We start from the raw sequence: 14439 nt of genomic DNA on the forward strand, positions 1-14439 counted from the left end.
TTTAAAAGTGAAAATTAAGGACTTTTTAAGGATTCATTGGAAATAATAAGATAATTTTAGGCACAACATTTCAAAGTTTCCCAGGGGGGGGGGGGTAAAGTACTTGCTACATATTTATATACACGTACACAAATGCATAACATTGTTCCCAAACTGCAGGAAAAGGAGCAATTGACTGTGATGCCCCATTATCAGTGAATTATATTTTAAAATGTTATACATCACAGAGATGAGAGTGATCTGAGATCAAAAGAAAGGAAATCCAAAAAAAAAATTTAATCATGCAGAAAAGGGTTGAGATCAAAATAGCCCTTGAAGTCCATGACATTCCAAAATTGAACAAAAAATGGCAAATTTACCAAATTCAAAGATAATACGAACTTTTCCCTTATTAATTATATTTGAAATAATTGGGTAGTGATTAATACAATACATGGCACATATTGTTTTTAAAGCATTGTATTTATATCATAAATTTCAGTTATAAAAAATATCAGGAATATGAGGATAAATGTAGAAAATTATTTGTAAATTAAAGCATTATTATTTTAGCAAACCTTATTGGAGTGAGAGGGAAATTGAAGAAAAAGAACTAAAATCTTTTTTCAAGGTATTCAAACTATGGTTTATTACTGCTTTGCATTTGTTATTGTTACTAACATCCCATTTTGTACAAATTTGCTGCATTGCACCAATCCTTGCAAGTTTGTTTATTTCAATGTAAATTTAAATTTTTTGAAAGAGAGGCAGCAATTTCTAGCCCCCAAAGTCCTGAAATAAAAGGTTGCGGGAGCTAGAGTTCAATCTTGGCTGTATCACTAAATAATATCAGTTTTTCATATTTTTAGGGAAATATATATTTTTTTAACAAAAAACATTTGAATTTAAGGTATAGAAAATTAGATCTTGAACTTTAAAATTAGGTTTATTTGTACAGTAAAAATTTACAACAGAATAAAAAATCTAGGTTTTCCTTATCTGGTAGAACATATTTTCACAGCGAGAATTGGAAATTAATAAACATATATAAATTTAAATAATTGGTTAACCTTTTCTCTTGTATTGGAATTTATAAATTGGTTTTTAAAAAACTTCATAACCCTATTTCAGGATCAAAATAACTACTTGAAATTGCTTCATTTAATCATGAAATTCCAAAAAGACTCACAGGCTGCAAAAGCGTAAACCATTAGAGATTCCCCATAAATATTTAGAAGGTTTTCTTAAAATACATAAAAAAAGTAACCATGCCAAGTTTCAATACAATTTGAGCTTGTGAGAGTTGGCCCACATATTTTTGTCTGAGTTTTGCATTTTTTCTAAAATAAATTTAAGAAAAAATTATTATTGAAATAATGAATAAAATACGTAGATATAAAGTAGCCTATGGTGAAAAAACCTTCCAACATTAAAAATGATTGAAATATTTGCAGGATGCAAAAAGATTGAAATCTCAAATAAAACATGCAATTTTCGGCGAAACACATGTTTGACATCGTTGGCATGTTTCCCAAACATACGTTTTCGGCAGAAAACGCGGAGGGTGAAGATTTGAAGGGAGAAAATAGAAAAACTAAGAAAAGGGGACCAAACTTAATATAGTTTTGAAAAAATTAAGGAAATTTTTAGAAAATTGAGGCCTTTTTAAGGGTTTTTTTAGAGACCTTTATTTTGCTTGATGAAAATAAGGGTTTCTTAAGGGTTTTTTAAGGCAGTACGAACTCTGCATTGGAAGCTTTGCTACACTTATCTGTTTTGATGTAGCAAAGAGGACACCCCCCCCCCTTTCCACTCAAACTTATTTTATTTCTCCTTTGTAATGAATATGCAATGTCTTTCTTAAAAAATGTTTGAATTTTTAATAATTTTCTTTGGATTTGTGGTTAATAATTTTATCATTATTGACATTGTTATATTCATCACTCTCTTCACATCTTTTTTTCTTTTTTTTTCAAAATTTGGCTACTTCTTCATAGTATACATTTTTTGGATTTCACAGTGCATTTGCCGAACCATCCATTTGGAGTTGCTTTGTAGATCTGGTACTTACTACTTTGAGATTTCCAATGCTGATCAGATCAATCTCAAAACAGTTTATTTTTATTTTAATCGGATTTTATTTATATTTGAATAGAATTGTTGAAATTTAAAAGTATTAAGCAACATATAATTCTAACAAATTAAACTGCAAGTTAGATGTGTATATCAGATAATTTATATATATATATATATATATATATATATATATATATTGTAACGGATTCGGTGCGACTTCCACTTTCTTGAAATGAAGACACAGTTCTTGATAAAAACACAGGAAATTTATTTACACTATGTACAGGACAGATCTTCAACAACTGCTAACTTATTCATCAGCAATTAAGCAATTATCACACAACACCGTAAACTCAACGTTTACACACGTATTTACTTCCAAATACGAAAACAACACAGCGAAATGCCTCGCTATAAACAGAGCAAAATGCTCTCAGCTCGAAATATCAATCGAAACTCCCCGTTTATCCATCGCTAACGGCTTAAATACACCGAAAAGAAATTTCTCAAATATTCCACACGCTTCTGTAAAGTAGTAGACCGTTATCAAATTTTATCAGTGAACAAAAAGGAAATAGGGGTCGTATACTTTAGCCATATGAAAAAGGGGTTGTATATTCATTACGGGAAACTATTTACAGGTTACGTTCCTACAATAATTACTATTTACAGAATTTGTAACATTGCCCCCTTCCTAAGGACTGCACGTCCCGGGCAGTACAATTCCCAGAAAGGGTGTCGAACTTCTATCAAAAGTTAACAAATATTCACATTAATTAATAACTAACAGATACATAGGAAACACAATAATAACAAGAAATATTACTAAACATTAAAAGCAAAAAAATTATCTACAACTTTTATGTTATCAACCATGGTGGTTTACGTAATACTCATGAACTATGGCCATAGTATGCTGCTAAACGATCATAATGTACAACCCTAGGCTTTGCATTAGGTGATTTTTGGATCCTCACTACGACGTCATTCAGTCGGTTAAGGACTTTGTAGGGTCCATCCCAATGCGACTGCAATTTGGGTGAAAGACCTTTCCGTCGGATGGGATTCCATAACCAAACCTTGTCGCCTTCGTTGAATTCATGTCCAGTAGACCTTGTGTCGTATCGGGTCTTCATCTTCTCCGCCGCGATGTTGATTCGCTCCCGTGCGAAGTTATGAACGTCTTCCAACCGGGCCTGGAGATCCTGGATGTACTCCTCAGGCAATGCAGGCGCATCCGGAGGACGACCGAAGACGAGATCACAAGGTAGCCGAAGCTCTCGTCCGAAGAGCATCTGAGATGGGGCATATCCGGTAGTCTCGTGGACAGCACTGCGGTAGGCCAGCAGGAACAAAGGTAGCTTCTTGTCCCAATCCTGTTGATTTCTGGATACCATAAGTGAGAGATTGTTCAGGATTGTGCGGTTAAATCTCTCCACCATGCCGTCCGATTGTGGGTGTAGTGGTGTTGTCCTAGTTTTCTCAATTCCGAGAATTTGACATAGGCCCTTAAACACAGCAGAGATGAAATTCCTCCCTTGATCGGAATGAATCTGCAAAGGTGTTCCATATCTCGAGATCCAATGTTGGACTAGAGTCTCTGCTATGGTGGTAGCCTCTTGATCTGGAATGGGATATGCTTCCGGCCATTTGGTGAAGTAGTCGATGGAAACAAGAATGTATTTGTTCCCATCAGCAGTTCTTGGTAGAGGACCCAGGATGTCGATCCCAATTCGTTCGAAAGGAGCTCCAACGTTGTACAGATGTAGCTTCCCTCTGCTTCTCTTCTTCGGTCCTTTACGAGCAGCACAGGCGTCACAAGAATGGCACCACTTCTCCACGTCATCCTTCGCCTTGCTCCAGAAGAAGCGCTCCCGAACTTTATTGAGGGTTTTCAAGACACCAAAATGTCCTCCAGTCGCACTACTATGTATTTCTTTCAAAACATCTGAAATCCTTGATCGGGGAAGTAGTAACTGCCACCTAGATGTTTTACCGTCGTCAGATTCCCATTTCCGGTGTAGCATGCCGTTCCGTAAATGGAGTGAGTTCCATAAAGCCCAGTATCTTTTTGTTGCAGGACTGAAGATGGAAAAGTCCTGCCAGCTAGGGCGTCGACTGTCACTTTCCATGAACTCTAAAATTGGTTTTATGTCGGGGTCTTCAAGTTGATCTTTTCGAACTTGGTCATCACTCCATGGATCATGTTCTGATGATGTTGGAGTCACTGTCACCTGATAGGCGGTAGGGCTAGTCGTTCCATACTGTTTCTCGATTCGGGAACAATAGTGGCAGTTCTCAGGACAGGGTCTCCTTGATAAAGCGTCAGCATTACCGTGAGATAACCCTTTTCGATGCTTGATCTCCATGTCATATTCCTGGAGCTGCTGTATCCATCTGGCTATCTGGCCTTCCAGATTTTTGAAGTTCAAAAGCCAAGTTAATGAGGCATGATCTGTCCGAAGCAGAAATTTTCGGCCGTAGAGGTAATGATGGAAGTGTTCTACAGCTTTCACTATGGCCAGTAACTCCTTTCTGGTGACGCAGTAATTTCGCTCCGACTTTGATAAGCATTTGCTCCAGTAAGCGATGACATGTTCATTTCCATCAATTTCTTGGGATAAAACTGCTCCAATGCCCTCGTTGCTCGCATCAGTGTCCAGGATGAAGGATTTTTCAGGCTGAGGATAGGCGAGGATAGGCGTTGATGTTAAAGCCTCCTTCAGTCGTAGAAATGCTTCTTCGCATTCTTTGGACCATTCAAACATTTGCTTGCTCTCCGTCAGCTTATGCAAAGGTCATGCAATGTTGGAAAAACCCTTTACAAACTTCCTGTAGTACGTGCAGAGCCCCAGGAAACTTCGCAGCTGATGGATGTTTTCGGGACGACTCCAACTCTTGACCGCGGATACCTTTTCCGGATCGGTTTGTACACCCTCAGAAGAGATGATGTGACCAAGGTAGTTCACTTCCCGGCGGAACAAATTACATTTGGACGGGCTTAACTTCAGATTGGCTTCCTTAAGCTTTTGCAGCACCTTCCAAAGATTTGCTAGATGTTCTTCGAAACTGCGTCCCACGATGATGATATCGTCTAAATAGACCAGACAGGATTCGTAGGAAAGTCCTCTTAACACTGTCTCCATCAGACGCTCGAACGTAGCTGGTGCATTGCAGAGGCCGAAGGGCATCACTTTAAACTGCCATAAGCCTTGTCCAGTTGTAAATGCTGTCTTCTCTCGGTCATCAGGGTGTATCTCAACCTGCCAGTAGCCGCTCTTCAAGTCCAGGGTCGAAAACCACTTGTGTCCGGAAAGAGTGTCCAAGGTGTCGTCTATCCGTGGAAGAGGGTAGCTGTCTTTCTTGGTGATTTCATTCAGCCGTCGGTAATCGACACAAAATCTGGTGGAGCCATCTTTCTTTCGGACCAAGACGATGGGAGAGGCCCAAGGACTGGATGAAGGTTCGATTACATCATTCTCCTTCATCTCTTTCAGGAGGGTCTCAACCTCTTCCTTCTTGGCGAACGGTAGTCGTCTTGGATGCTACATCCTATGCTGCGTTAAATTCGTACGGCCAACATCCTCCGATGTAGATGAAAACAGATGCTTGAAGTCATCCACCAATTGTTCCGCAGCAGTTCTTTGATCTTTCGATAAGGGTGCACTCCCAATTAGCTTCGATGTCAAGGACTCAGAAGACACAGTCTCGGGAGAATTGATTCTTCTAATGACGCAGTTTACTGGAGTACAAGTTGCTAACACTTCACCTTTCCGGATATTCCTTGGCCTTTCACTCATGTTGGCGACTCTCACGGGAATTACATCCTTAGAAAGGTCCACAAGCGTAGATGCTACCAGCACTCCTTTTAGGCTATTGCTTAGGTTAGGGTATTCAATGAGTCCAAATCGAAAACTATTGGTTTCTTCAATGGAGCCAGGTATTAATGATTCTGACCGTGAGGGAATCGATAAATCTGTTTGGGCTATTATTTGATGAGCGGATTTTACATCACTTTCTGCAGGGAAAACGGCTATGTCTTCTCTCATCGAGTGCAGCTCACTAGTCTTGAAGTCGAGAGTGAAGTCATATTTCTTCAAAAAGTCCATCCGAGAATGAAGGGGTCCGTGATATCAGCGACGAATGCCGTATGATGGTAGGTGGCATTCCCAAACACTATTTCCAAGTCCACTTTACCGTCAATCTCGATTTTGTCACCTGTCACAGTCTGGAGACTTACGCGTGGCGATGTCCACAGCAGTTTCAATCCAAATTCACGAGCCACATCTGTCCTAACGATTGTCACATTGGCTCCAGTGTCGACAATCAGTTTGCAAGGATTCCCATTTACATGGGCGTAAATGAAAAGTCCATCACTGCCACTACTAGGAGAGGAAATCTGCAGAGCTCTGGTGGTGGTGATTTCCTTCCCTCGCGTAGCTTGGCGAGCTGGACAACTCCTTCGCAGGTGTCCTTCACTACCGCATTTCCAGCACTTAAGTGATTGTCCATTTTGGTACTTGGGAGCCGAAGTCCTTTTGAGGATTCCTGCAATTTCTTTTATTTGCTTTTCCAGTTCAGCAAAGCGTGACGAAACCGGATCAGGCTCATCAGTTTTCACGCCGCGGATTGAATGGCGATCCTTGCGGGTTGCTTGCTGGGCGGCCTCCAACTTCATCGCATACACAACAGCAGAACTCAGGTCTTTGACATCCGCCATCCGTAGAGCTTTCTGGATTTCCGGATCTCGAACCCCGTCGATGTAGTAGTTGAGTGCCAGGTTGTCTCGAACATCCGCAGGACTGTCGCAAAAAGCAAGATGAGACAGTCTCTCGACGTCCGCCGCTAGCTCTTGCAGGGTCTCCCCGGTTTTCTGGAAACGGGACTTCAACTGGAGTCGGCTGAAATCTTTCTGGCACTTCTCACCGAAGCGAAGCTCCAACGCAGATGTGAGGGCGGCGAAATCCAGGCGCTGGCTATCCGGAAGGGTCTGAAGAATGTCCGCTGCGTCACCTCTCAGGGATGTTGCAAGATGGCAGGCCTTGGTAGCAGAGTCCCATCCGTTCGCTTCCGCCACCATCATGAATTGGGTCTTTCATACCTGCCACGAACTTTTCCCATCAAATGTGGCCAGTTTAATGGACGGTCGAGCAAAAGATGTGGGAGCGCCAAACTGTACAGAACTGCTTTCCGCGGTCGCCAATCTCCGTTCCATGTCTTTAATTATTTCTTCCTTAAATGAAGTAAATTTCTTGTCTTCTTCTTCCAACTTATTTTCCACACTGGCGATACGCTCTTCCACAGTATCAAATTTTTCTTCCAGAGCATCAACTTTATCTCCCATGGCGGTTAGTTGATTCTCCATCATGGTTTTCATCGACGTTAGGTCACTTTTTATTTCATTTTGACTTGTAGTAATTTTAGCAGTTAAATCACTATTTAACTGTTCCTGGTTAGTCGCCAATTCATTTTTTAATTGTTCTTGGTTAGTCGCCATATCATTTTTTAATTGTTCTTGGTTAATCGCCATATCATTTTTTTAATTGTTCTTGGTTAGTCGCCATATCATTTTTTACAGAGTTGATTGCGTCAAGAAGTTGTTTTAATTGTTCATCCATTGCGCGAGTAATCACCATAAAAATAAAGTCCAAATTCAAAAAGTCTTTTATGAAAAAAATGTCCAAAGTCACACTCACTCCAAGAAAGTCCAGAAGAAGCCCCACGTTGGGCGCCAAATTGTAACGGATTCGGTGCGACTTCCACTTTCTTGAAATGAAGACACAGTTCTTGATAAAAACACAGGAAATTTATTTACACTATGTACAGGACAGATCTTCAACAACTGCTAACTTATTCATCAGCAATTAAGCAATTATCACACAACACCGTAAACTCAACGTTTACACACGTATTTACTTCCAAATACGAAAACAACACAGCGAAATGCCTCGCTATAAACAGAGCAAAATGCTCTCAGCTCGAAATATCAATCGAAACTCCCCGTTTATCCATCGCTAACGGCTTAAATACACCGAAAAGAAATTTCTCAAATATTCCACACGCTTCTGTAAAGTAGTAGACCGTTATCAAATTTTATCAGTGAACAAAAAGGAAATAGGGGTCGTATACTTTAGCCATATGAAAAAGGGGTTGTATATTCATTACGGGAAACTATTTACAGGTTACGTTCCTACAATAATTACTATTTACAGAATTTGTAACAATATATATATATATATATATATATATATATATAAGGTCAGTTGGGGTAAGTACGGTCTTGGGGCAAGTGCGGCTTAGGTTAATAATCAGACACCGGGAATATCTGCAAGGCTGCTGCCATCTGGGTAGCTTGGTAAACGTTATTACTTTGCACTGCGTGCGTCAGATTGCGTTACTTGAATGGTAACTCTATTCTCTCCCTCGTTTCCTAACCTTTCTCATTCCCACTACAGTGCCCCAGAAAATTATACGACTGGGAAAGTGCGGCCCGAAAAAAAGGGGCAAGTGCAGCCTCTCATTTCTTGGGGTTGCACTTTCCCATTAATCTGGCAGTGTTCTTTTATGACAGAAATAATTTGCTTGCAATGATTTAATGAATTAATGTAATTAATTTTTAAACCCTGCATCATTGCCTAACTAACAATAAGTGTCACTAGTCTATAGTGCTCTATTTTTTTTATATTTTTAGTAAAAATGGTGCGGAATTACAAAAGAATAACGTCAAAAGCTGGCTCCTGCCCCCGTCGGGAGGAACTTTCTGCTGCTTTAGAAGCGATACGTTCAAGTACCCTAACCTGTAAAGGTGCGAGCCAGCATTTCAAAAGATCGCGGGCAACATTACAGGATTATCTGAAAGGTCGGCGTGGAGTGAAGTCCAAAACGAAGGGCCGGTCACCTGCAATATCTGTTGCAACAGAACACATGATTGCCGACAATCTGAGGCACTGACGTTAGCGAGATCGAAGACGACATTGTATCAATCCTTCCAAATCCCTCTTCAGATCGTAGAGGAAATTTGATATTCCAAGTAATGTTTTCAGAATATAATATAAATTAAATTGATAATTACTGTACTAAGTGTACTTATACAAAAAAATATGTTCAAGTTTGCTAAAGACATGTTACCTTTTGTCAGTTGTATAATTACCTTTTGTATTATTAAGTTAATATTTTATAAGTTCGTTGATATTCAAGTTTTAAAAGTTATTCCTTGATATGCAAGTTTTGTTTTTGTTTTTTTTTTTTTAAGCTTATTAGCATAGTAAAAGTTATCTTTCATGTTCCTTATTTAATTTAAAATAAAAACTTCATAATTTTGTTTAATAATCCATCGTTCCTTGAACGTTCTTCATTTTACATTGACAGGTTTCATTAGGAAAAATGTAATTACTTCCCAATGAATAGGTGAAAATAAAAATAAAAAAATAGTTTTTAATTAGGAAAAATTACTCTATTGATTGCACTTACCCTTTATTTTCTCAAACGGTTTTTAAAAAAAATTCAGATAGGTGATGCTCTTGCTCCACTTTTATTGAGAAAGTGCAGCCCTAGAGCACAATAGTTAAAAAAAAAAAATGTCATTTTTTTACCTGCAATGATTTTAACAGGCTCATGTCTTGGAAAACACACTAAAACAGGTAACATACGAAATAAAAATTAAAAAATTTGTATCAAGTCTTGTAATGTCTAGGCCTTAATAAAGTCGAACTGTACAATTTAAGGGCTGCACTTCCCCCAACTCACCTTATATATAGTATATTCTCGATATCTTGAAAACCTTGATATGACGAAAAATTATTTTCCCTCTTGATTTTGCGTATTTATCTAATATTATTTTTCATTCTTACGTCGAAGAGTTATGAAATCAAAACCTTGTCATGTTGAATATTTTTCAAAGTCATAGATAATTTTTTGGAAAAAAACTGCAGTTTATTGTCTCAAAGCAACTTGAGGAATGTTTCCAAAAATTTCTCACACACTTCATTATTTCTGTCAGAGGTTACGAATGATTTGGAGAAGCTCTTGGGATAAATCCTTAGATAAATCCTGAGAATCCCAAAACACCTACCTAAATTTTTTCACCCCCTTCTCACGCCATTTTGTTGAACCTTTTGACATTATTTCCACCTCCGTAAAAAGGGGAGAGAAACGAAAAACCCTTTTAGAGACACAGGAAATGGTGCAATCCTTTGTCCAACTTCTTTTGTTCCGGGGTGTTCGAAACTCATTTGAAACCATTCTGCAACTTTTTTTTAATAATCCAAATCTCTGATAAGTTTAGTCATGTTAAATCACTACATTTTGCTACTTCACTAGAGCGTTGTTTTTACAAGGTTCATACTCTTCCAGGCAAAATGTATTTCAAGAGTTTTCAGGAGTCAAAAGCAAAATTTTCAGGAGTAATAACACGAGCGGTTATTACAAGAAAATTAGTTTCAGTAACATTTAATCTATGGTGTCAAAATTAAAAAAAGAAAATCAATAAAAATATTTTTTTCACACACAATTCAATCAAAAAAAAAAAGAATTAAAAATTGGATTCAAAATATTTGAAAATAACAGGAATACACAAAATATTAACAAAGTCCCAATAGATATATTGGCATATTATCAATACTTAATATACTACAAAATAGCAATAGCACTACTAATTAGCAATATGGAAAATTCGCTTAGTCCCTGTTGCTGTCAGGGTTCGAAAATATCATGATATTTTCAAAAATATTGAAAATATCTGATATTTTCAATCAGCTCAAATTCAAGTTTTTGAATTTAGTAAATGCATCTCAAATCACTGATGTTTAGTTTCTTAGATTATTGTTATAATATACAGACTTAAAGATAATCTTTCTTTCAGTACTTATGCCTAAATATATATTACATGTAAAAATATATGCACTTCAAATAGTATTTTTATATGAATGATAGTTGCAATTATTTGTAAAATCTGATAATTTGATGTTAAAAACTACATTATTATGCATAATTTATATTGATATAGGCTGTATATTTTATTTATATACTATGTAAAACTAATTAAATACTACTACTAACTAATTTACGAGTTCCATGTAAATATCACAGAAAAACAGCATTGTATCAGATACAATTTAAACATATCATATTTATGATAGATTAGTTAATGCATAATATAAATATAGAATATCACTTGCTGGTCATTTAAAATAATTAATAAATACTATTAATGACTAACAAAATTTTTACATTTAAAATATCGTATTTCAAAAAATAATAACGAAAATATAAAAATATCATGATATTTTCAAAATAAATATCGGATATATATTGTGATATATATCGACTGATATATATTGGCGAACCTTGGTTGCTGTAGACACAAAACCTAGCACATGCTCTTGGTACGTTCTCTAGTGGCAGATACAATCAGTAAACGTTACGGGCATGTTAGAACAGAGTAACCGGTCAGTCAGTTCGAAACACATCCATGTCTTTGCGAAAAGCACTGAGTGCTCTGTATAATACGAGAATTTTGACTGGCTGCTAGCAATTCAATATGGCCACCTAACTGGAGACGACATGGAATGAAAATTAGCGGTTATTAAAGTTTTATTTTGAGATTGATGAAGCACTTTTACCATTAAAAAATTTTTTCAGGACGAGTGAGGAAAAAAATCAGGAGGTTGAAACAAAAATTCAGGAGTTTTAAGGGCCCTTAGAAGAAAAATTTAAATTTCAGGAGTTTTTCAGGATTTTCAGGAGGTGTACGAATCCTATTTTTATTCTTTTTTTTTCTCTATTATTTTTGGCTCATTTTAAATATTAAAATTGTTTTTTATTGTGTTGAGATTTTTTTCAACTTTCATTACATTTCTACTTATTTGTAACTATTGTGACTAATTTTTAGAACATTATTTTATTATAATTATGACCTTGTTATTTGGAAAACTGGATACCTTTTTTCTTTCCGTCCCTTCGACTTCGTGATATCAATTTTTCATATGTATAATGAAAAATACATGTAACTAAAGATGGCCAGATTGGATAATTTTAACTCCATCTGGTAAACTGAACTGTGCAGGAGCAAGTCTGAGTTTGACAAAAACTTCTTACAGTATAAAGTCCCATATCAAGTGGATCCATTTCCCAAAAATATTTTAAGAATCAAAATAAACATCCGTCCTGTTTCTAAAATAATTAAATGAATTTCGAAATAATATAGGATTAGATTGACTAAGGAATTAAAGAATCAAAATAACTTAGAGCATTGAGCTATTTTCCTCAAATAATGATTTTTTTTTTTTTGGATAAAAGGACTAAAATAAAATGCATGATTAAAAAAGAAAAACACCTGTTTTTTGACTTTTAAATCGTTAATAAAATACACCAAGGACTCAAAAGCAGACAGCTTTTGTTTTCTTGTTTAGAGTTTATGTCTCATTAATATGCCAACTTATTTCATTTCACTGTTATGATTTAATTGGAGTTAAAGAGGATTGTATGATAAGTTTATTTTTAAATAAATAATTAAATAGCTTAAGTCCTAACAGATAAATATACAATCTAATTTATTACGTTTAATTTCATTGAAAATAAATATCTAGTTTCATGTATCCTTTGAAAGTTCTTTTCTTTTTAATTTTATTGTTATTATGAAAATTCCATTTTTCTTCAGTTTCAATTTATTTCATTTAAAACTAATATGAATCATTCTTTCTTTTTTTGGTAAGATTGTTTATTATTAATATTTAGTTGTTTGATTTATTGTTTTTTCTAATAAAAGTACTCTGAACTTCTCCCAATAAAATTTATATTTCTGAACTTTTAAAATTTTAATCTTTAAAAATTATGATTTAAATCAATGATATTTTTTTTTTAATCAACTGATTTAATACATGAATATAACACTGAATTACACCGCCAGCTCAGTTAACTCCAGCGGAGGATTACAGTTTTGTGCTTATTAGCACTCATCAGTCTGGCATAGGAGTGACTGAGCTGGAGGTGGAAAACCTCTTAAGGAAGCCAAGAGTGCCAAACAAACTGGTAGCCAATACAAAATTAGCACTGACCAGACGAGTGACCGAAACAATGGTAGGGCTGATGAGTGCTAATAAGCACGAAACTGCAGTCCTCGGCTCGAGTTGACTGAGCTGGCGGTGTATTTCATATATTACTGCCTTAGCCCTGGCTATAGGGCGGTAACTTATTGAACAACTGATTTAAATTGGGTTGATTTATATCACTCAACCCTACAAGAAATAAAATTATAAAACAAATTATTAACACATGCAAAATCTAATTTAAGCCTTAAATGACATCATGATTAAGCCTTAGAGCATGATCTGATGACACCTCATCTTGGAAATAAATATAAGGTCAAAAAGTTATTGTGAATCCAAATGAAAACTCATTATCCTACAAATTCACTCCAATAAATTTTATCAGTCAATCACTCACTGTTGCAGCAATTTGAGAAAAGTTTGCTTTTTAAAAATGTTCCCATGCATTTCTGTGCATATAATGACGACTTTGATTTTTACCTTCATACTCGTGCATACTCTAATAAGCACCCACTCAGCATAATGTCGTCGCCCAGATGTCACTGGAACGTCATCTGCTGACGATAGAGGCGTCCTGGCAATGTCACTCCCCGGCGTCCTAAGTCTGCCCCCATGTCCGGGTTCAATAACGGTCTGCAGACGTCCCCAGAAGGGCACCGTCTGCCGTCCGGGAGACGAACTGCGACTTTTAAGGGACGACGCAGAGACATCTCAGGATCGCCTTAGGGCGGACTAACCCACATTAAAGCGACGGTCTCACGGCGCCCTAGGGTCGTCCACAGACACACCCTTCGGCGTCGGGTGACCGTTTATAGTGCTTTATATTGTGTAGAGTGAGCTTTATTTGACTATTTTATTTTTTATTTCAACTTATTTTTTTTTAAATTCAGTTTACTTCATTTTGTAGCTCATTTAGTTACGAAATTTTTTATTATTACAATTATTTTTTTCCCCTTAAAAATTCGTCAGGTTTGCAGCCCCAATGTTATTTGACAAAATGAAGCAAACTAATTTTTAAAAAATATAAATTAAATTAAAAAATAAAAAAGCCAATTAAAGCAATTTTAGTTTAGTATGTTTATCATCACTATAAAATACATATATTGAACGCCTTTCAGTTTTTTTTTTTTTTCAGATCAATTTCACTCTCAGATAATTAAAAAGTTGTCATCCATTGTTTTGGTGCATTGTATTCTATTGATTATTTCTTCCAAGCTCTTTGGAGAATGGAAAGTCCAACAATCTTTTCCTAAAGCAGCTTGAAAAACACAAAAATACAGTTTAGGCATATTGCATTCCTTGAATGAAAATTTTTATTATCATTTTATGTACCTTCTTA

At 36.3% G+C, this 14439-nt stretch overlaps 1 protein-coding gene across 2 annotated transcripts in view; it reads right to left on the minus strand.

The window, feature by feature from the left end:
• LOC129218148 (uncharacterized) overlaps window positions 1-14439 on the minus strand; it is a 336406-nt gene that overhangs the window by 278806 nt on the left and 43161 nt on the right. The gene's annotated exons all lie outside the window — the stretch shown is intronic.

The sequence above is a fragment of the Uloborus diversus genome, chromosome 3 (assembly GCF_026930045.1).
Source record: "Uloborus diversus isolate 005 chromosome 3, Udiv.v.3.1, whole genome shotgun sequence".
Taxonomy (NCBI): domain Eukaryota; kingdom Metazoa; phylum Arthropoda; class Arachnida; order Araneae; family Uloboridae; genus Uloborus; species Uloborus diversus.